The 23234-nt window shown below is 45.4% G+C and overlaps 1 long non-coding RNA gene across 2 annotated transcripts in view; it reads right to left on the bottom strand.

Moving 5' to 3' along the window:
- LOC104653189 (uncharacterized) overlaps positions 1 to 23234 on the bottom strand; it is a 43811-nt gene that overhangs the window by 2117 nt on the left and 18460 nt on the right. The window contains exon 4 of one of the 2 annotated variants that reach the window (XR_012516240.1): positions 22011 to 22054. This is a non-coding gene — a long non-coding RNA (uncharacterized LOC104653189). Of the gene's footprint in view, positions 1 to 19866; positions 22055 to 23234 lie in introns of those variants that run through there. The other variant, XR_746439.3, reaches the window with a different exon arrangement.

Raw genomic sequence — 23234 nt, 5'->3', positions numbered from 1 at the left:
AAGAATAAAAGCTATCCCAGCTACTTGGGAGGCCAACATGGGAGGACTGCTTGAGAGGAGTTCAAGACTAGCCCGGACAATAAGCAAGACCCTATCTCTACCAAAAAAAAAAAAAAAAAAAAAAAAGCATTTTAATTAAATTAGCCAGGCGTGGTGGTACAGCCCTGCAGTCCTAGCTACTTGGGAGCCTGAGGTAGAAGGATCACTTGAGCCCAGGAGTTGGGAGACTACAATGAGCTATGATCTTGCCACTGCATTCCAGCCTAGGTGACAGTTGCTCTGACCCCCAACTTTTAAAAAGAAAAAGAAAAAAAGGCCAGGTCTGGTGACCGACATCTGTAATCCCAGCACTTAGGGAGGTCAAAGCAGGAGGATCACTTGAGCCCAGGAGTTTAAGACCAGCCTGAGCAACATAGTGAGACCTGATCTCTACAAAAAAAGAAATTTTTTTTTTCTTTTCTTTTTTTTTTTTTGAGATGGAGTTTTGCTCTGTAGCCCAGGCTGGAGTACAGTGGTGTGATCTCAGCTCACTGCAACCTCCACCTCCCAGGTCCCAGTTCAAGCAATTCTCCTACCTCAGCCTCCCAAGTAGCTGGGATTACAGGCACGAGCCACCATGCCCACCTAATTTTTGTATTTTTTAGTAGAGATGGGGTTTCACCATGTTGTCCAGTCTGGTCTTGAACTCCTGACCTTGTGATCCACCCCCTCGGCCTCCCAAATTGTTGGGATTATAGGCGTGAGCCACTGCGCCCAGCCAAAAAAATTTAAGAATTAGCCAGGCATTTGGGCCGGGCGCGGTGGCTCAAGCCTGTAATCCCAGCACTTTGGGAGGCCAAGGCGGGTGGATCACGAGGTCGAGAGATCGAGACCATCCTGGTCAACATGGTGAAACCCCGTCTCTACTAAAAATACAAAAAATTAGCTGGGCATGGTGGCGCGTGCCTGTAATCCCAGCTACTCAGGAGGCTGAGGCAGGAGAATTGCCTGAACCCAGGAGGCGGAAGTTGCGGTGAGCCAAGATCATGCCATTGCACTCCAGCCTGGGTAACAAGAGCGAAACTCCGTCTCAAAAAAAAAAAAAAAAAAAAAAAAAAAAAAAAATAATTAGCCAGGCATAGTAGCATGCACTGGTAGTGCCAGCTACTTGGGAAGCTGAAGTGTGAGGATCGTCTGAGCCCAGGAGGTCAAGGCTACAGTGAGCTATGATTGCACCACTATATTCCAGCCTGAGCGACAGAATAAGACCTGGTCTCTATTCAAATAAATAAATAAGAATAAAAGGTAAAACCTGTCTGGGGCCTGGTATATGGCAGACTACCTATGAATATTGGTTATTCATGCCCTTTCTTCACTGCTGATCCACCTAAAAAGATACAGTAGTTTCCTTCTTTAGAGAAAAGAAATCACAGCCACCACCATCTCAGCTTGAGGGACTTAGTAGCGAAGCTTTACCCTGTGAAGCAACCTCAGGAGTCTACGGCCTCCATTGCCCCACACCTTGGAAGGGGAGGGGCTTCTCTGGAGAGAGCTTTGTTCAAATGTTATTTTCTGAGCTCACTGCCCAATTTGTCTTCTTTTAGAGTCAGCCATCCACCATGCACCTGGTAAGTGCATCTGAGAAGCCCGTAGCTGAGGAGTCCTCGGGAAGTCAGGTCATCTGGAAAGGCAGGGCCAGCCCAGAGCCTCCTTCAGTTTCAGCTGCTCATGCACGTCAAGACAGGTCCCTTCCCCAGGCCCCCGTGGCTGTGAAATGCGGTGGGAGCGTGAGGAAAGGTATAGAGAGGCACTCCCTACACTTAAATGAGCACAGGACCCCACCAGGGATGTTGTCCAAATGCAGATTCTGCTGTGGTCGGGTCTGGCTCCAGCCTCTGCATCTCTGGCCACCTCTGGGTGATGCCGGTGCTGCCGGCCTGTGGACCACACCTTGAGAAGCAGGGCTCTGAGGTATGGTGTGCTGTGTAACATGGGCATTACTCAGAGGGACTGTAGGGGTCACGATGGTTGGTGGCAAGAAAAAGAAACCAGTTCCTTCAGCTCAGGACTCCCGGTCCTGGAGGGGAGCACCAATGGCCAGGTCCTGGGCTTCATACCAGCCTGGCCCTGGGACAGTAAGGCCCTAGGAGGAGTTCCATAAAGCTATGTACAGTGAAAAAGAGGTCATTCCTCGATTCTGCATCTGAAAATTGGGGCATCTTAGGAAGGGGACATGAGCACTATGTGTCCCAAACCCACAAATGCCCATTCCAGTGGGGACTCCTTGGAGCCAAGTGAGTGGACAGAGAGTGAGATCTGGAGGCCCTGATGGGTCTGACACAGCTCCTCCTATTTGATGGCATCTTTCTCTCTAGCTGAAGGAAGGAGGGGTATGCATAGCAGTGCTGCTGGGGAGGGAGAGGGGAGTGAGGAAGGAGTCTGTGGGCTCTGTGGTACAACTGGAGGTCCAAGTCCTCCTGGGACCACAACATTCTTAGGGGGAGCCAATGCACAGGCTGGACTAGGGGTGACAAGTGGGGCACACTAGGGTGCCAAATTTAAGGAGGTGCTTACTGTCAAGTCGTGCAAGTACTTGCCCATGAATGCCTCCGTACATTTTTTATTTTACTTTTTAAGAGATGGGATCTTGCTCTGTCACCCAGGCCACAGTGTAGCAGTACAATTGTAGCTCACTGCAGCCTCCAACTCCTGGGTCCAAGTGATCCTCCCTCCCACCTCAGCCTCCTGAGTAGCTGGGGTACAGGCAGGCACCACCACACCCAGCTAATTTTTTTTTATTTTTTGTAAAGACAGGGTCTCACTATGTTGCTCAGATGGGTCTCAAACTCCTGGCCTCAAGTGATATTCCTGCCTCAGCCTCCCAAAGTGCTGGGATTACAGGTGTGAGCCACTGCACCCGGCTCCTTCTTAAATTTTGCAAGCCAGGCACTTCACCCAACTTGAGCCCTGCTAAGGCAGAGCAGTCACACTTTGATCTCCTCTTTACTGTTCCATCTAGTCAAGCCACCCCTCAGCCTCTGTCTTTTCCCTCAAGCAAACAAGAACAAGGTTCTTATTTAATAGTGAGGAAGGAAGTTGTTTACCATAAACATCTTCAGAACTTATTTACCTTGAAATGGGTAGCACCTGACACAGGGCCTGGCATGCTCAATGTTTGTTCAATGAGCTCATGCCTGTAATCCCAGCACTTTGGGAGGCCAAGGCGGGCGGATCACCAGGTCAGGAGTTTGAGCCTGGCCAACATAGCGAAACCCCGTCTCTACTAAAAATACAAAAATTAACTAGATGTGGTGGCCATGACTATAATCTCAGCTACTCGGGAGGCTGAGGCAGGAGAATCACTTGAACCTGGGAGGCAGAGGTTGCAGTGAGCCAAGATTGTGCCATCGCACTCCAGCCTAGGCGACAAGAGCAAGACTCCATCTCAAAAAAAAAAAAAAAAAATGGTTTGATGAAGGAATCGATCCCATCACTAAATGGAAAGGATCTTTCACTGTTTAATAGCAGTTGTCCCTCTCAGAAGGCAGAAGCTGTTTTGGCATCATCTTTGCACTGAGTGTGTTCCTGGAATGTAACAGGTCAATAGAAGGCTGCTGAACTTGATGAAGGTGAAACTCACTCCACCCGAGGGTAAAGTTAACAGTTGTTTACAAAATGTCAGATGAGGGACCTTCTTCAAAATATTTTTCCTTACTCTTTTGAAATTCCTCTATTAATTACTTATTTCTTTGACTTTCATTTTCTTTATCTGCTTATTTTAAAATGCCAGTGCCCGTAGGGAAAGGTTACAGTAACCAAAACCAAACTAACTTGTTAGCATTTTTGCCCTGGGAAACCTCTAAATCAGAGCTTGGCAAACTGCGGTCTGTGGGCAGAATTCAGCCTGCCATCTGTTTTTGTACAACCTGAGAGCCAAGAATAGCTTTTTAATTTTTTAATGGTTGAAAAAAAAACTCAAAAGAGGAGTAATAGTTTATGATATGTGAAGATTACATGAAAATCAAATTTCAGTGTATAAATATTTATTGCAGCACAGCCACATTCGTTCACTTACGCAATGTCTGTGGCTGCTTTGGTGCTGTGATGACAGAGTTGAGTTGTGACAGAGACCTCATGGCCCACAGTCTAAGATATTGGCTATCTCGTCCTTTACAGAAAAAGTTTATTGACTCTGACCGGAAGCTGTCTGTACTCCTGTATTTATCCCATCAACTTGTTTCAGTATTTTTTTAATAAAATCACTAGATATCATCTCATTTTAGTAGGATCCATTGCTTAGGGAGATAGATTCCCAGAGAGTTTATGTGTAAATGTAAGACTTACTAGTAAAATCACATTTTTTATATTTGTTTGAAATTTTTTAGGTTAGAGAAATGAAAATGTTGTCTCTTCTAGTTTTGGAGGACAGGTTTTGTCAGAAGCAGGAACTGCGTGACCCTAGAGACATCTCCTCTTTATCTTGTCTTTTGTTTTTGTTTTTGTTTTGTTTTGTTTGAGACAGGGTCTTGCTCTGTTGCCCAGGCTGGAGTGCAGTGGTGCCATCATAACTCACCGCAGCTGGACCTCCTGGGCTTAAGTGATACTCCCACCTCAGCCTCCTGAGTAGCTGGGATGACAGGCACATGCCACCATGCCTGGATAACTTTTGTATTTTTTGTAGAAATGGGGTTTCTTCATGTTGCCCAGGCTGGTCTTGAACTCCTGAGCTCAAGTGATCTTCCTGCCTTGGCCTCCCAAAGTGCTGGGATTACAGGCATGAGCCACAGTGCAAGGCCTGGCTTGTCTTTTACTGTGGGTCATTCTTGGAGCTCAGGACCATTGGCACTGATGCACACACCATACTTAATCTCAGAGCCTCCGCTCACTAGAGGCAGACTGGAAGCAGGGTCTAGGGCAAGTATCTCGAAGCTGTAGTTTTGAGTTATGACCCAAGCAAGGAAGAGACTTTTCCCAGGGGTAGAAAAGGCCATGATTTACTGGAATAGCCCCAAGAACATGCCTAGGAAATCATGTCTGCAGCTAAATGGTTTCCATATTACAATGAGTAGGAGGAGTGAAGAGACAAGGACAGGAATTCCAGAACTGGTTTTTCTCCCATTCTCCCCCACCCCCACATTTATCGGTATGTGTGTCATTGTCACTTTGCCCTCTGCACCTCATATCCCCACATGTACTTTCTCCCCGAACTTATAGTTTTGTAGCTGATCAACTTCAAGAAAAGTACACTTGGTCTGGGTTGCCAGCCTAAGAATTTTGAAGTAGAGAAAGCTTGTGAAATCCGATCCTATGTGATTCCCCTGGTTCTATGGAATTCTAGATTTTCCTGAATTTATCAGAGATTTTGTTGGTCTCACCAATATGAGCCTTGAGTGTCACAGCAGGGTGATGTATGAGAATTCTCGGGTCAGCAGCAGCATGTGAGCCTTCTAGCTCCTGTGAACAATTTTAAAGTCCATTCTGAATTGCTGTGAGCAATTTTAAAGTCCATTCCACCGACAGGATGTGAAATGTGGGGAGTTCATGGAAGGTGGCAGGCTTTTACTCTGCCTGCCCACTTCAGTTGGTAGTGAAGCTTTCAAACTCCGTTTTCATAGCTCAATGGAGTGTATGTTATGAAATAACCTTTCAACAATGAATGCTCAATCTTTTCCTGATGTGAAGAAACCGAGTTTTCCCAGAGTCATAAAATCAGAGATGCTAGAATGGGAAGGGAGACTTGTTTTGCAGATCTGGAATTAAAGCCCAGATTGCACTTGCTGAAGCAAGACCTGCAGCTAAGGGGCAGCAGGGTTCACGTTGCACTTCAGAGTCCCTGACGGCACATCCAGAGCATTTTCGATTATGCTACAGTCTCTCCATGGCTGATAGGGGTGGGAAGTGGGGGCAGAACTACAAACACAGATTCTTGGTAGATGGAACCAAGTCATCAGAAAGAAGAGAGAGGAGCTCCTATATGTCAGAGGGCAAAAGCACGGATGGCTGCCCCCTCTATCTTTGATACATACACACAATTAGGGGGTGTGTGTGTGTGTGTTTCAGACAGAGTTTTGCTTTTGTTGCCCAGGCTGGAGCGCAGTGGTGAGATCTTGGCTCATGCAACCTCCACCTCCTGGGTTCAGTGATTCTCCTGCCTCAGCCTCCCAAGCAACTGGAATTACATCTGCTCACCACCAGCCCCGGCTAATTTTTGTATTTTTTAGTAGAGACAGGGTTTCACCATGTTGGCCAGGCTGATCTTGAACTCCTGACCTTAGGTGATCCACCCACTTCGGCCTCCCAAAGTGCTGGGATTACAGGCATGAGCCACCACACCCAGTGATGTTTCTTTATATTAAGTAGAAAACCATAGCTTCAAGACACTTGCCCTAGACCCTTCCAATTCTAAGCTGCCACTAGTTCTATGGGTTTTTCATTGCCTGGCTCATTTAATACAACTGTATGAATAGATAATATCCTCATTTTAACTGCTAACAAAATTGAGGGTCAAAAACAGGCACAGATCTGGGAAGTGATAGAGCTGGGATTGGAACACAGGGCTGGCTAGGGGCAGATCTCGCTTTAAAAAAATTAAAAATAAAAAAAACATTTTATGCAGCTTCTCTGCTGAGAATGCTAATGAGATACTAGGGGGAGAGGAGGCGGTCAGTTTGAGGATGAGCCAGGCAAGGCTTTCTAATGAACTGCCCATCTGTCCTTCAGGAAGCCAAGGGTTAAGCTTAGGTGAGGTGGAAGTCCAAAGGAGAAAACAAGCTGCCTCTAGCTGAGAGAGCTGACCCTAGTCCCGCGGAGCATGGCCCATGGCCTCACTTCTCCCTGTCCCTGTGATGTGTAGGTCAGAGCAGTGTACTCATGCCCACACTGACTTGATAGGAGACAAGGAGTGAACTGTATCCTAAACCAGAGCTAAGTTTTATGCTGTTTCCTTCTTCAGTAAGAAAAACTACTACACACTCTGTATGGTATCACCTCTTAAGAAAAATCCCCCCCTAAAAAGGCCGGGCACAGTGGCTCATAGCTGTAATCCCAGCATTTTGGGAGGCCAAGGAGGGTGAATCACCTGAGGTCAGGAGTTCAAGACCAGCCTGGCCAACACAGTGAAACCCCATCTCTACTAAAAATACAAAAATTAGCCGGGTGTGGTGGCACATGCCTGTAATCCCAGCTACTCGGGAGGCTGAGGCAGAACAATCACTTGAACGCGGGAGATGGAGGTTGCAGTGAGTCGAGATCATGCCACTGCATTCCAGCCTGGGCAACAGAGCGAGACTCCGAGACTCTGTCTAAATAACAACAACAACAAAACGATGGCACCGGGACCCGCCCAGGCCCGCACTCCTTGCGGCTTCCTGAGACCCTCCGGCCCCCACGCACCCACCCGCAAAGCCGAGGGTTGTGCTGGGGAAAGGGGCCTCTAGAAAGGAGATCCGCGGAAAAGCCCGGCAGCTCCAAACCCCGAAACACGAACAAAACTCGGCTCCAGCCTCCTCCGCCCCTCCAGCTGCGGGTGGCCTCTCCTGCGGCCCGGCCCGTCTGAGGCTAGCGAGCTAAGCGCATCGCGGGAGGAGACTCCAGTGGCCTTCTCTGGCCACTTTGTGACGCTAAGTAGACCGACCCCGGCCGCGCCCTCCAGTGCTGGGGCGGGTGAGGAATAGCCCCGCCGGGGAGGCGGTAGAGGGATGCCAGAGCCACCGCGGGGCCTGACCTTTGCTCCACCTCTTAGGTGCTTATGACCAGGGTGGTGCCCTGCTTGGCACTGCCACCGGATCCTCTGGCTTATGAAGCCGTCCAGGACATGAGGGGGCAGGTGTCCTTAGTTCTCCTCGTGGGGTCATGAAGAGGGGTTTCCTCTAGGTCCCACGCCCGTCTCAGGAAGCAGTAAACGCAAGATGCAGGGGCGCTCGGCCCGAACCCGTGCCGTGGCCCAAGAAGCAGGGCGGATACCCAGGCAAGGCCTATAGTGCCGGACTCTGACCGCCCCCTCCGGACCCTGCTGGACTCTGCCGGCAAGAGACGGCTTTCGCGCCAACCACACCTACCTGCAGGGGCTCCCCGGGACCACCGATGCACCCTCCTAGCCCCCCCCGCTCCTGCGGGCTCCCCAGAGCACTGCATTCCAAGATGACTCCTAGACGCAGCTGATACAATTCTGAGGCCCCCAGCTAAGCCTGGCGCCACTGAATGGAGAAGTTACCTGGTTTTGAAAGGTCTACCTCAGCCAGCAAGGCCCACGAGTGCTCAGTGGGGAGGCAAGTCTCGCCAGGAGCACACCTGGAAGCGCCTCCGGCGCCTAGTCCTTATCTGCGAATGGAACCTGGACCCATCTAGATAATTGGACTGAGCAATTAAGGACGCTTCACCCCCAACTGTTAGTATTAGCCGGAAAGGAACATTGCTAAATGGGAATTTCAGGCACCTGTGAACTGAGTCCACTCAGTGTCAGCCCTTACTCTTAACCAAACTCAGGAAAAGAAGAAAGACCAAGTTGCCGCGGATGCACAGAGCTACATGGGTGCGGTCCTCTAGAAACAGGAATTCAGAGTCAGTAGATCTGGAAATGTTATGGTTTGGAGTCGTCAGACCGTCTTGCTTTTACGCCGTTCACATGATTTTCCTTGGACTGTAACATAAAGTCCAAGAAACAAGTCGCATGTTTGTATAGTCATAGAAAAAACATCTGTAAAGGTACACACCGACTTAGCAGTTACGCAGGGAGGGGAAATGAGGGAGTTAAATTTTTTCACTCCATTGACTTTGGGTTTTGTATTTTTCCAGTTATATTCACTTTCATAATTTAGAAAGCTAATAAAACATACTTAAAGAAAATTTTTTTAAAAAGAGGCTCCCAAAAGGATCAGGCATTTGGAGCCAACACATGCTGACCACTCCAACAGAACCAGCCTTGTCATTCATTCACTGGTGCATCTGGGTGTATGCGGGAGGGTGACGGCAGCTCATAGGCCAGGAGGTAGCAGGTCTCTGTCCCCTCAGTAGCACAACTGTGCCTTAAGTGGGCTGTCACAGGTAAATTTGAGTAAAGAGACCCCTGCCTCACCAGGGCCGTATTATCACTGTAAGTAGATGGACCCTGGTCACTGTTGCCTTCATGGACCGCTTCATGAAAAAAATGTTAAAAATTATATTTTACTTATGCATTGGTAAGAAGACATATTTGTAAGTATTTTTTTTTTCTCCCAATTTAAAAGAAATCGTGGCTGGACACAGTGGCTTACACCTGTAATCCCAGCACTTTGGGAGGCTGAGGCAGGAGGTCAAGAGATGGAGACCATCCTGGACAACATGAAACCCTGGCTTGACCAAACATACAAAAATTAGCTGGGTGGGGTGGCGCGTGCCTATAGTCCCAGCTACTCGGAAGCCTGAGGCAGAATTGCTTGAACCTGGGAGGTGGAGGTTGCAGTGAGCAGAGATCGAGACACTGCACTCCAGCCTGGGTGACAGGGTAAGACTCCATGTCAAAAAGAAAAAAGAAAAAGAAATCACATTATTTCCATGGGTCCTATTGTGGGCCCTGGGCACTGTGCCTCCTGTGGCTAGTGGGGAAGCTGGCCCCGTTCCCATCCTGGCCCCTCCCTGCCTCCATCCTCTGCAGCGCTGTTTACTTCAACAAGCAAAAAGCTTCTGTTTGCTGAAGGAAATTCACAGTGCAGTGCACTTTTCCCTGAGGAAAGCCAGGTAACGGGTAATAAAAGGCAGTCAGGGAGAAAATGGGACCTTAAGAAAGCCTAGGACTGCAAGTCAAGAGGCCTGGATCTCAGCTGGGACTTTACTACAGGGCTCCTCAGTTGTTCCATGGAGACACAACTCTGCCTCTCAGGGGTAGGTTGAAAGTCAGAAGAGCCCAGAGGCAGGATCAGGAGCAGTCGAAATGAAGCCAGAATTCAGATCCATCTTATTACTTTCTTCTTTTTTTTTTGAGGCTGGGTTATCTCTCTGTTGCCCAGGTCGCAGTGCAGTGGCACAGTCATGGCTCACTGCAGCCTCAATCTCCCAGGCTCAAATGATGCAGATTCTTGAGTAGCTGGGACTACAAGTGTGCACCACTACGTCCAACTAATTTTACTAGTAGTAGTAGCAGTATTAGTAGTAGCATTTGTAAAGACGGGGTCTCCCTGTGTTGCCCAGGTTGGTCTCAAACGCCTGGGCTCAAGCAGTCCTCCCACTTTGACCTTCCGAGGTGCTGAGATTACAGGCATAAGCCACCTCATCCAGCCTCACCTTATTACTTTTTAATGGGAGAACAGGCTAAAAGGCAAGCAAAAGCCTTGTCCTGAGAGACAGTGAGATCCCCATCCTGGGATGTGTCGAGCAGCAGCTCCTGCCCAGGAAGCTCTGGAAGGGATGGAGGCATCGGATACTGTTTGTGTAGAGATGGAGCAATGTCGCTGTACGGATATTGTCGCTGTGGGGATATTGTGTAGAGATGGAGCAATATCCCCAAGGAGGATAGTGACTGCAGGCATTCCTGGTAGGCCTTGACGTTTGAAAGAAGCCGCCAGATGAGGGAAGTGGTTGATGTGGTGCAGGCTCCCTGGAGAGCTTCCTTTGGCAGGATGTGGAGTGAGAGAGGGCGGGCACTAGAAGCAAAAGGCTGGAGCCAAGCAGATGGCAGGAGCTTACAAGGTATATAAATAACAGCTCTCCACAGCCCTCAGAATGTGTCCAGGTACCAACCTCATGAAATGTCCAGTGTAACAATGAAGTTGCTGGGCTTGGCAGTCAGTTTTGATACTGAAACTGAAACACAGGCAGATAGATATGCAGGAGCAGGGAATCAGAAAGATGCTGAAAATGAGGTGAGGGGTCAGCCAAAATCTTGGGAAGGGCTTTCAGCAACCACCAGAAGGGCCATCAGGTAAGCAGGGCCCCAGGGACAGGGCCTCCGGCCAATGAGCTTCTTTTCAAAGGCCTGTGAAAATAGGTGACATGCAAAGAAAAAAAAAAATTGGATCTAAAATATAAAGTATGAAATTGAAAGGAATATATTTTACTTAAATGTCTGTAAAACAATGTCAACTTTGTAAGGTGGTTTAGGCTGACTGACTGTGCCATTGACTGTATGGTAACCTTTGTGACCTGCACATACACTTCCAGATGAGTTCCTGGAACTAGAAAGTCTAAAGTAACTTGAAAACCACAAAAAGAGAAGAATGACCAACCCCTGTGGCACCTAATTAACTCTGAGACATTCTTCTATTGTTTCTTATTCCTGCCTCAACTGATAAGGCAACTGGACTTTGTAACTGACCTTGCTCAACTTACAGGTCAACCTCATGACTCCAGACCCTATGACCCCCTTTAGCTTGCAAAAACTGCCCCAAACTGTACTTCTGTAACTTGCCACTGCCTGCCCCAAGCCTATAAAACCAAATCCTATCCCACCACCCTCTGCTGACTGTCTTTTTGGACTCAGCCCACTCCCACCTGGGTGAATAAACAGCCATGTTGCTCACACAAAGCCTGTTTGGGGGTCTCTTCATCCAGAGTGTGACTAACAAACTTCATTCATGTTTACATTTAGTGTTTCTGGATTCTCTGTTTGAAAATAATGCTAAGGTTTGATTTTCTCCCTCCATAAAATGTCCTGTGTATGCACAACACCAGCCTGGAGAACATAGCCAGCCATGTAGGAAATGAGCAGCTACAATTTCGAAAACAAGATTAATAAAGTCCTTTTGATCTTCTCCACAGCAAACACGTGATAATGTGAAATACGAGTATATGCTAATGTGTTTGTTATGATGTGGAATGCGGACTCCATAATTAAAAGACCCTGGGGCCTGTAATGGTCTTAAATTGGCCCTGGAATTGGGGTCCAGGCTAAATTGAACCAAATCTCTGAGGGGTGAAATGAGGACCCAGCTGACGTCTGGGTAATAATGGGATTAGATGGAACCTCAGAAGCTTCCATTTCAGAGTCCATCCTTTTAACCCTGAAGGGCTGCTCAGACAGATGAGCTTTTAGAGGGTGGATGTGAAGTTCTCTGGGAGGAAGAAGCACCTTTCAAGCATAATGAACTGTTATGCCAAGTCTCCACTAGGGTTAATGTAACTCAGGAAACAAAGTGAGCCAGACCAGGTGGGTGGTAAATGACTGCTTGACTGGGGACTGGCGGCAGGTGGCTGGTGCAGTGTCACTCAGCAGCCGTGGGTCTCCTGACTGCAGCTGGAATGTGCTGCCATCCACTTCAGCACTAAAATTCAACACTGATTGCCAATTCCCCTTTGAAGTGTATTTTTTTCTTTCATGATTTCATTCTTATACTTGAGAAAAGGGAGGAGGAAAAACACCACTTGCCCCCTCGTTCTTTGTCTTTGATCCTGTTCCCAAGCTTACACCATTACACACCCTCCCTGTCATGCCCAGCTGTGTGTCCTCCCTGCCTGGCCCTCCCCAGCCAGGTTTCTTTAGCTTCGAGGCAGCAAAGGTGCCCAGGAGACACCCCTTCCGCCCTCTCTCATGCTGCATTCAGAGCTGGGAGCCAAGAGGCCAGACAGAGGAGGATGCCACCCAGCTTGGTCACACAGGGCCCGAGGTGACTGGGAGGACCCAGGCTTTTCCCCCTTACTCCACCCCAGTGGCTCTAGGCAAATGGCCTCAGTCTGAAGTCAACAGCGAGGAGGCATCTGTAGGGTCACTGGGGTTTTCCAGCTCCTCACTGGCAGATGACCTGGGGGAGGCAGTTTAATAGGTGTGTGTGCCCTTCTATCATGTGTGTCAGTGACCAGAAAGGCAGAGACCAAAGAGCAAAGGTGAGCAGTGACCCTATCCCAGAGAGCAGGACAGTTCTCCTTCCCTGAGAACTGTCCCCAGCCCTCCACCTCCCTCCACAACAGAGAGCACACGTGGCCACTGTGATTTTCATAATAATGAACTCATAAGGAACTAAAATTCAGCCAGCACTTTCCTGCTCCCAGAGAGCATTTCCATTTTATTTGATATTGACAACGATGCTGGGAACAAAGCAGGACAGGCATCAGCACAGTCCCCGTGTAATCGGTGACGACACAGTTCCAGGGTGCACTGGCTTGGCCAGTGCTCTGTGGCTAAGATGTGGACAAGCTCAGCAAGATTCAAACCTGGGTCTTCTGACTCCAAGCCCCATGGTGAGCAGGCTTCAACCCTGAGAACCAACAGGGAAGCACCAGCTCTCACTGAGGAACCAACTGCGCAATGAGTGTGGATTTGGAGTTGGACTGCACACATGGTGAGTAGCCATGACCCTAGACTCAGAATACCTGTCTCAGGATGCTTTCGGGACTCTTAAAATGCTGACATCTTGTAAAGTCATTTGACTTTTGGTGGGAAAGATCATTTTATTTATGGCAAGATCCAATGCACTCATTCATTCATGGGTTAATTAATTCAACAAGTACATATATTGAGCACTACTCCATGTTAATGGATGCGAGCCAATTTGCCAAAAAATCCGTGCACCCAAAGACCCACTCTGCAGAATCATTAATTCACTCAATTTAATCCCTTTTCAGATGATTAATTCACTGATTTTTCCAAATCTACTTGTAGTTGTAACAGCTTGAACAGTAATGTTTTACAGTTAAAATGTTGGCCAAACAAAAATCTGTAGAAATTAACATGTTTTGCACATGAAACACTACTTTCAGGCCAGAATTCCAGCTTTTAACTATATGATAAGATTGTCTTGGGTACCTCTGGTTTCTTTACATGCTTTGAAATATAAGTGTGTATTTTCAAACTTAAAACACTTGAAATATTTTTTTATCAGTTTCCCAAAAGACATGTAAGCCTAACCTTGATTGAGGAAGTGTAGAGAAGTGGGTATGCAGAAGAGCCTGGCCCTGAGGCAGCCCTGCCTGCTGTGTCAGCCCAGCTCTGCCCCATCTTAGCTCCGGCACTTTGGTCAAGTGATTCAGACATATGTGATGAGTGGGACATCGGCCATATCACTTACAAACACTAGGGGAAAAAACACATCATAGTCAAAACAAGTTTATTTCTAGGTGGTAGACTGTGAATAACTTTACTTGCCTTTTAAAATATTTTTTAATGTTTTAAAACATCCCTTGAATAATTTTAAGTGTTCACTATGGAAGAGGAACTGCACCAGATGGCTTCATAGATGTTGTTTTATTTAATCCTCATCATAAACCCACATGATAAGTAATGTTATCATCCATTTACAACAAACAGGCTCCAAAGCATTAAGTAACTTGTGCAAATCCCACAATTCTAATGAGCCTGACTTCCGATCTGTCTGACTTCAAAGCTCATGCTAATTTGTACTTTCTCTGGCTCAACCGGTGTCGGTGTCGTCCTATAGTAAATGGGTGTAATATTTGCATCTCAAAATATGGTGGGAGGATGGAATAAAATAGTAGGTATGAAAGTCCACTGCAAATGATAGAGCCCTCAACAAAGAATAATAATCATGGGTAACACACACACAGTGTGTGTCTGGTACTATGCGATTCCAACGGCTTTATAGATACCACGTTCCTTTAATGATCCTGTGAGGCAGGTGGCCATTATCCCCATTTTACAGAAAGGATATTGGAGAACAGAGAAGCTAAGTAACAAGCCAGAGTCACACCACCACACATTATACCAGTTATTCAGTTGGGACCCTTTCAATTATAAATGACTCCCAAGTCACCTGCTTTCCCTACTCCTTCCCCAGGGATACACTGCCCCTTACTAGGTGGGAGGTAGTCCACCTGGCTCAGCAGGAGGTGAGAGACCAGAGGTCAGGAAAAAGATTCAGGGCTCCATGGTATGCATGGATCTTGCTGAGGACTGCCCGGGACAGCCACGTACTCCAAGGACACTGCTGCCACCTGCTGTTCACACATTCTCCATCCAATGGCTTTTCCCCAATACCTACATGCATGAGCCTTTCAAGAGCATTACCGTCTTTCCTAGACCCATTCTGCAGTCTGGGTAAAAGAATTTAAACTTTCATTCAATTTCAAATGCAGGAAGGGTAAACCGTTAGAAATAGGAGAGCTTGAATAAGGGAGCTGAGACACAGTTCTGAGCAATGTGACCTCGGGGCAAGGCCCTTATCCTCTTTAAGTCTGTTTCCTCATTTGTAAAATAAAGACACCATAATAGTATCTGCTTCATGGAATTTTTTTAAGATAAAGTAACATTTTTTTCTTACCTACAAATTTACTTTCCTACCAAAAAACAAATGTTAAATATGTAAAGGGAAAGACAGGATGAGGCACAATTAAACATCCTAAAATCATCTGTTTACCATTATCATTTGTAACAAATCTTTAACATTTTTTTCTTTTTTCTTTTTTTTTTTTTGAGATGGAGTCTTGCTCTGTCACCAAGGCTGGAGTGCAGTGGCTCACTGCAGCTTCTGCCTCCCTGGTTCAAGCAATTCTCCTGCCCGGCTTCTGAGTAGCTGGGACTACAGTTGTGCGCCACCACTCCTGGCTAATGTTTGTATTTTTAGTAGAGACGGGGTTTCATCATGTTGGCCAGGATGGTCTTGATCGCCGGACCTCATGATCCGCCTGCCTCGGCCTCCCGAAATGCTGGGATTACAGACGTTCGCCACCGTGCCCAAACACATTTATTTATTAATAAGGCATCTTGATTTACATTTTGCTACTAATTTAGAGCTTATCAAAGTTAATTCTGTCATTCTATTTGCATTTTATTGGGTATCTGAACCAGAATGTAAAATAGGGAAAAGGTTGTCTGATTTTTTTTATGAAAAAAGCTTTTATTATTAAAATGGTCCCTTCCATCTGAGATTCTCAGAATATTCCCAAGATTCTGGTACACAAGTTTCACATCACTTCTTTCAGGCAAATGGGCAACCTAAAACTGAGGAATCAGAGTGGGCTTTTTCCACTTAAGTTCCCTTGGGAACTGACACAAATAGCAAAGCTAAGAGGCCTGGCTCCCTCTATGCAGCTATGAACATCACACCAGATTCTGTTTGCCTGAAAACTCCTTCTGACTGAGTCTAGGTGCCAGTTGTTAGATGATAGTCAATTTGTATGTGGCCAATCTAATATTCTTGGATCCTTAACTTATGTTGCTGGTTTAGAAGTTTAGTAAAACTGAAACTGTCTATTGGTAAGTTCTATCAAGAATGTGTAAACTAGTTCAGTAGTATCCACTCTGCTGCATACCATAGGCCTGGATGTGATGGTTGAGAGGGGTGAGTCTAGCTGCTCTCACCCTCTAAAGGACAGGTTGAGTACCAGCTCACTCCTACCTCCTTGGTATGGACAAAAGAATAAATGAAGATACTATATGCTACCTGGATTTATCTTTCTGGTGCCAAAACTTTTCCCTTCAAAAAAGCAGCCCTTGGAAATTATCTTTCCTTTGTGGAAATAAAAATAGCATTTTAAAAGATACAGCATTTTATACCTACTAAATTAGTAAAATTTTATAATAAATTGCTCAATGCTGGAATGTTAGCAATGAGATCAAACATGTTAATGGCATTGAAATTTGTGGGATTATTTTGGAAAGCAATAGAAATATATTTGCAAGAACTCGAAAGAGGTTTCACCCTTTGAGCTAATAATTATATCCTGGAGATTTTAGTTTTCAACAAAGGCAAGAAAGCTATGTTTAAGAAGCCAGTTGTTGCAGCATTATTTTTATTTTTATTTTTTGAGATAGTGTTTCACTCTTGTTGCCAAGGCTGGTGCAATCGGCTCCTGCAACCTCCGCCTCCTGGGTTCAAACAATTCTCCTGCCTCAGTCTCCCAAGTAGCTGGGATTACAGGCATGTGCCACCACACATGGCTAATTTTGTATTTTTTAGTAGAGATGGGGTTTCACTATGTTGGTCAGGCTGCTCTCAACCTCCTGACCTCAGGTGATCCACCCACCTTGGTCTCCCAAAGTGCTGGGATTACAGATGTGAGCCACCGTGCCTGGCCCGTTTGTGGTGGCATTATTAATAGCAGAAAAAGAAAAACCTGGAGACAACCTACATCCTGACCCAAAGGAAATCAAAATTAATTCAGTTCATGGAGTATTATTTCACCATTAAAATGATAAACACGGAGTCTATGTAGAAATGTGGATGCCTATCAAAGTATAATCACAAAAAGAAGAAAAAAGAAATGTGGAGAAATGCTTAAGTGGAAAAAGAGCAGAATACCAAAATGATCTGTACATTGTAATTACAGCCCTCTTAAGTGCTTACGGATGCCAACTAGGCTGCAATGGGCAAAAACACAGACCTGTGTTAAGATGGTAGGAACATGGCCGGGCGCCGTGGCTCAAGCCTGTAATCCCAGCACTTTGGGAGGCCGAGGCGGGTGGATCACGAGGTCAAGAGATCGAGACCATCCTGGTCAACATGGTGAAACCCCGTCTCTACTAAAAACACAAAAAATTAGCTGGGCATGGTGGCGCGTGCCTGTAATCCCAGCTATTCAGGAGGCTGAGGCAGGAGAATTGCTTGAATCCAGGAGACGGAGGTTGCAGTGAGCCGAGATTGCGCCATTGCACTCCAGCCTGGGTAACAAGAGCGAAACGCCATCTAAAAAAAAAAAAAAAAAAAAAAAAGATGGTAGGAATATGGGTGATTTCTCTTTTTTTATTTCCAAATTATCTTAATATGTTTACATTATAAAAAGAAAACTGGCCTTTCAGGGTATAGATATTCTAAGTTAACCTAGTTACTCTACAGAGTACCTCTTTCTCCAATGGGGAGGTAGCCATGATCTATTTGGAAAGGCCAATGATTTCTCATTCTATCATAATAAGTTCCAAAATAAATTCATCAAGCACCACAATGATCAAATATGATATATTGCAATTAGAAGAAGCAAGGCAGAAAAATATCTTCTGTTAAAGAATCTTGTGTTCCTAAATCTTCTATATGTTGATCTATGTTGATCTGTGCTGACACTTGTCTAGCCTTGATGGAGGAATCATAAAGTGAGTATGAAATAATGTCAAGGCCTGTTTCACTACCAACTTGCATTTGACTAGCACTTTATAATTATATTTATTTATTTAGAGACAGTCTCACTCTGTCACCCAGGATGGAGTACAGTGGCACAATCTCAGCTCACTATGACCTCTGCCTCCCAGGCTCAAGCAAATTTCGTGTCTCAGTCTCCTGAGTAGCTGGGATTACAGGCACCTGCCACCACACTTAGCTAATTCTTGTATTTTTAGCAGAGACGGGGTTCCACCATGTTGGTCTTGAACTCCTGGCCTCAAGTAATCCACCCACCTTAGCCTCCCAAAGTTCTGGGATTACAGGCATGAGCCACTGCGTCCGACCCATAATTTTTAAAATATGTTCACATTGTTCATCAAGTTTGAGTTTCCCGACTCTGCATGGCAGGCAGGGCACATAGCATTTTACATATGGGGACACTGAGGCTTAGAAAGCGAAGTGATTTGCCCAAGCTCACACAGCTAGTAAACAGCAGAGCTGAAACTAAATATTGGAGAGTTGTTTGACATAAGGGGACATGAGGAAACTCTCAATGAGTGTTGGCGTATCAACTCTGAGATACATGGATTACGAAGAAAATACCAATTGACAGGCCGGGCGCGGTGGCTCACGCCTGTAATCCCAGCACTTTGGGAGGCCGAGGCAGGTGGATCATGAGGTCAAGAGGTCGAGACCATCCTGGTCAACATGGTGAAACCCCGTCTCTACAAAAAATACAAATAATTAGATGGGCACGGTGGCATGTGCCTGTAATCCCAGCTACTCAGGAGGCTGAGGCAGGAAAATTGCCTGAACCCAGGAGGCAGAGAGCTGAGATCGCACCATTGCACTCCAGCCTGAGTAACAAGAGCGAAACTCCATCTCAAAAAAAAAAAAAAAAAGAAAGAAAGAAAGAAAATACTGATTGACTTTTTACGGGCAGAAAGGAATGTTTTATGAGATATAAATGTTTAGTGTGCCTGCGGATGCCCACGCAATGACCTGCTGAAGAGCCTAATAGCAACGTGGTGAGGCCAGAGTGTGGGATAATTGCAGGAAGATGACTCAGGACCTTGGTACCCAGGCATCTATGAGAGGGAGGCAAGGGGGTGGATGCAGTATCTGATGGAGATTTTGGGTGGAAGAACTAAGGGTGAACCTAGACTTAGATTTTTGGTCCTTTAGTGATCAAGAAAGCTCAGAGGAAAACTTTCAAACTTCAACCTTAGCATAGAAATAAAGGGAACAACTCTTGAGATGGTTTCTAAGGAAAAACTAAGTGGCCACACATTGATAACAACTATCATATTTCCAGCCACCCTGTGGTTCCTGACATGGCTCTGGGCACCTATGCTCAAGCCAGCAAGCTCAGGCTTCTCATGCTGGGATCTGCAGACTCACTTCCAGACGCTTATGGACTTTCAGATCTGTCTTTCCATTTGATTACTATTTAAAATTAGATTCACGGTTGCAGGTTCTGGGACCTCTGGCCTGCCTCTGAATACCATAACATGGTTTCACAATCTACACTGGCACAGTGTTTAGATGGGATTAGAGCCAAATAATGCTATTTGAATTGTCACAGGCTAGAGGGAAAAAGAATGGACGTGGACTTACTGTGTAAACAAGTAGAGGCCAAAGGACATCACAAAGCATTGTATGCAGAAGGTTTTCCTAGTCACTCAAATGGAAAACTGGTGAATGTGCAGAGTTACCACACAGTCCATGTGGTACAGGCATAGAACGCTCTCAAGAAAAAAAAAAAAAAAAAGGTGGGCAGCATGTCCCTCGGCCCAAGAATGACCTTTGTGATCTCAGAACCCCTTTCTACTCTGACAAATTACTGAAAGGCCCAAGAACTTTTATTTATGAGTTATAGCTATCAATGTTTATATATTAGAAATTGAAACTGGGAAGTTTATTTGCAAATTCATTTCTTTTTTTTTTTTTTTTTTTTTTTTTGAGATGGAGTCTCATTCTGTCACTCAGGCAGGAGTACAATGGTATGGTCTTGGCTCACTGCAGCCTCTGCCTCCCAGGTTCAAGTGGTTCTCCTGCCTCAGCCTCCCAAGTAGCTGGGACTATAGGCACATAGCCACCACACCTGGCTAATTTTCACTACATTGGCCAGGCTGGTCTCAAACTCCTGATCTCATGATCCACCGCCTCAGCCTCCCAAAGTGCTGGGATTACAGGCATGAGCCACCATGCCCAGCCTACAAATTCATTTCTAAATGACAATAATAAACCCATTATTAAAATAAATAACACTTTCAGTAAAAATATGTTTTTCAAGACAGAAAACTTTAGTAAAAAGAGTGAAATTATTTTACATTTTTGCAAATCCATTTAACGTTTGCATTAAATAGAAGACGGATGCTTTCTTTTATCCGCTTATCTATTCCACTCATTTTGACATATTGTTTTGGTTGGCATATATGAAGAAAATATGATCTCATATATATGTATAGTTGGAAAAGGAAGGAGTATGTCATTACACTTTTCAGATAATTGTGGATGTGCTTCTTTGATACTGCACTGTAATTCAACAAACAGCAGTCTCTCTTTTTTTTTTTTTTTTTTTTTTTTTTTGAGAAGTTTCACTTTTGTTGCCCACGCTAGAGTGCAATGGCGCAATCTCAGCACACTGCAACCTCTACCTCCTGTGTTCAAGTGATTCTCCTCCCTCAGCCTCCCAAATAGCTGGGATTACGGATGTGCGCCACCATGCCCAGCTAATTTTTGTGTTTTTAGTAGAGTCCAGTTTCACCATGTTAGCCAGGCTGGTCTCGAACTTCTGACCTAAGGTCATCTGCCCACCTTGGCCTCCCAAAGAGCTAGGATTACAGGCATGAGCCACTGCACCTGGCCAAATGGTAGTTTCTTAAACATTAATTCCAAGGTAGAATCTGGAACCATAGCACTGAACTTTTCAAATTCAATTACATTAAAATTTGTTGGGAGGAGGTCTTGACGTTTGTGTAATGGAGTATATGTTGTTTGCTGAGAAGTGATGTCAAGGAACACTGAGCCATCCCCAGGAAGGAAACTGCTAGAATAAGCAAGCAGTATGTACTGGTCATGCACTAGTTAAACCAGCTCCCCAAACACAGGATATCTGACCTTGTCACCACTGCTGACTCGAGGAGTGTTTTTTTTTTTTTTTTTTTTAGCTTATTTCTGTCTCAGTAGTGAACAGGCACTATCTGCCTGTTTAGTCTATCTTTATTCTATGAGGAAACACTGAGCACCTGCTTATTAACAATAATCACTTGTTCACAGAGAATAAATACATGGATCAGAGTCTGCTCTGGGCTGTCAGCTGGGAAATGCTGGCAGTCCCCTGACATCCCACTTTGATCCCACTTTTGTACTCTATCTTTGTTTCTGTTTCTTAATTCCTTCAGCGCCACCTGGGTTGGGGTCTCTACGACCGAGCTGGTCTCAGCAAAAATTCACTGGTTCATCTTACATTTTATTTTACTTTTTAATCTATTTTGTTTTATTTTGAGACAGGTCCTCACTCCAGTCTGTAGTGCAGTGGCATGATTATAGCTCAGTGCAACCTCAACCTCTCTAGTTTAAGCCATCCTCCCACCTCAGCCTCCTGAGTAGCTGGAACTACAGGCACAAGCCACCATGCAAGCAAAAGAGCCATTTAAAATGCAAGATGAGACTGGGAGCAGTGGCTCATAGCTCCAATGCTAGCACTTGAAGAGGTTGAGGCAGGTGGATTGCTTGAGGCTAGGAGTTAGAGACCAGTCTGACCAACATGGTGAAACCTCATCTCTACAAAAAAAATACAAAAATTAGCTGGGCGTGGTGGCTTGAATACAATGACTGCCACTTCCATTTGGTGTCACTGTCTTGATTCGTGTGAAAGTGACAGCAGCTTTAGCCACCATTTGTTTAGAATCATCAATACAAATGTTAGCAACATGAAAAAGGCAAATAATGTCTTAGTATTATTATTAGAATCGTTTTGAACACACAGATCCTTTGAAAACTTCTCCACGACCCCTGGGGAGGTCTCATGGACCAGATTGGAGAGCCATTGAACCGGGGGAATGTACTTACTTGGAATCATTGTTGATTAAAGTTTTCAGCTTGTTGGATTTTACCTAAAAGAGATACAAATTATTTTTGCCCAGTAGAAAAAATAACTCCAAAGTTTATAATTTACTGCCCTGTAAAACATTAACAAATTTTATGTCGAATCTAGCAATTATACCCAAACATTCCTTTATTAAATTACTTACAAATATCTAGCTTCTCACTTTGGGAGGCCAAGGTGGGCAGATTGCCTGAGCTCAGGAGTTCAAGACCAGCCTGGCCAATATGGCGAAACCCCGTCTCTACTAAAAAAATACAAATTAGCCAGATATGGTGGCAGGTGTCTGTACTCCCAGCTACTCAGGAGACTCAGACAGGAGAATCGCCTGAACCCGGAAGGCAAAAGTTCAGTGGGCCAAGATCACGCCACTGCACTCCAGCCTGGGCAACACAGCCAAAATCTGCCTCAAAAAAAAAAAAAAAAAAAAAAAATTAGCTGGAAATAGCTTGAACCTGGGAGGTGGAGGTTGCAGTTGAGTCAAGAGCACGCCACTGCACTCCAGCCTGGGCAACAGAGCAAGACTCTGTCTCAAAAACATATATATACATATATATATTTATATAAATATATATTATAGATTTATATTATGTGTATTATAGATATCTATCCATATAGTATCAATTTATATATATATATATATATATATATATATATATATATATATATATGTTAGATATATAGATAAATAGATAGACACACAGATAGATAGAGATAGATAGCTGTCTGCCAGCCATGGCCTCCCAAAGTGCTGGGATTGCACATCTTACCACACCTGTCCCACATTCTGTAATTTAATCTACACCAATCCCAGTGAGGAAGATATTAGTATCTAGGGCAGGACTAGGGTGAGGGGAATAAGAGGCTCAGGGTACAAAATTAAGGAGGTACACACACACACACACACACACACACACACACACACACACACAAATTAAGGAGGCACTCCCTGGCAGAGCCATTCTGAGGAAAATGTGCCTCCAGAAAGGTAACTTGGCAACAAAGTGGTTAGCAACAGAGATGGGGTCCACCCTGGGGTTGGCCTGTGGTAGCCAAAGCGGATGCGCTGAAGTGGAGGGGACCACAGGCTTCCTTCCTATGCGTTCTCCTCCCCTCACCCCCCATCCAGATGGTGCAGGCCTCTGAGAGACTGCCCAGCCTGTTCTAGAAAATTACTAAAATCTTAACTT

Source organism: Saimiri boliviensis, chromosome 2 (assembly GCF_048565385.1).
Source record: "Saimiri boliviensis isolate mSaiBol1 chromosome 2, mSaiBol1.pri, whole genome shotgun sequence".
Classification (NCBI taxonomy): Eukaryota; Metazoa; Chordata; class Mammalia; order Primates; family Cebidae; genus Saimiri; species Saimiri boliviensis.
This window is presented reverse-complemented; position numbering and strand designations above follow the sequence as displayed.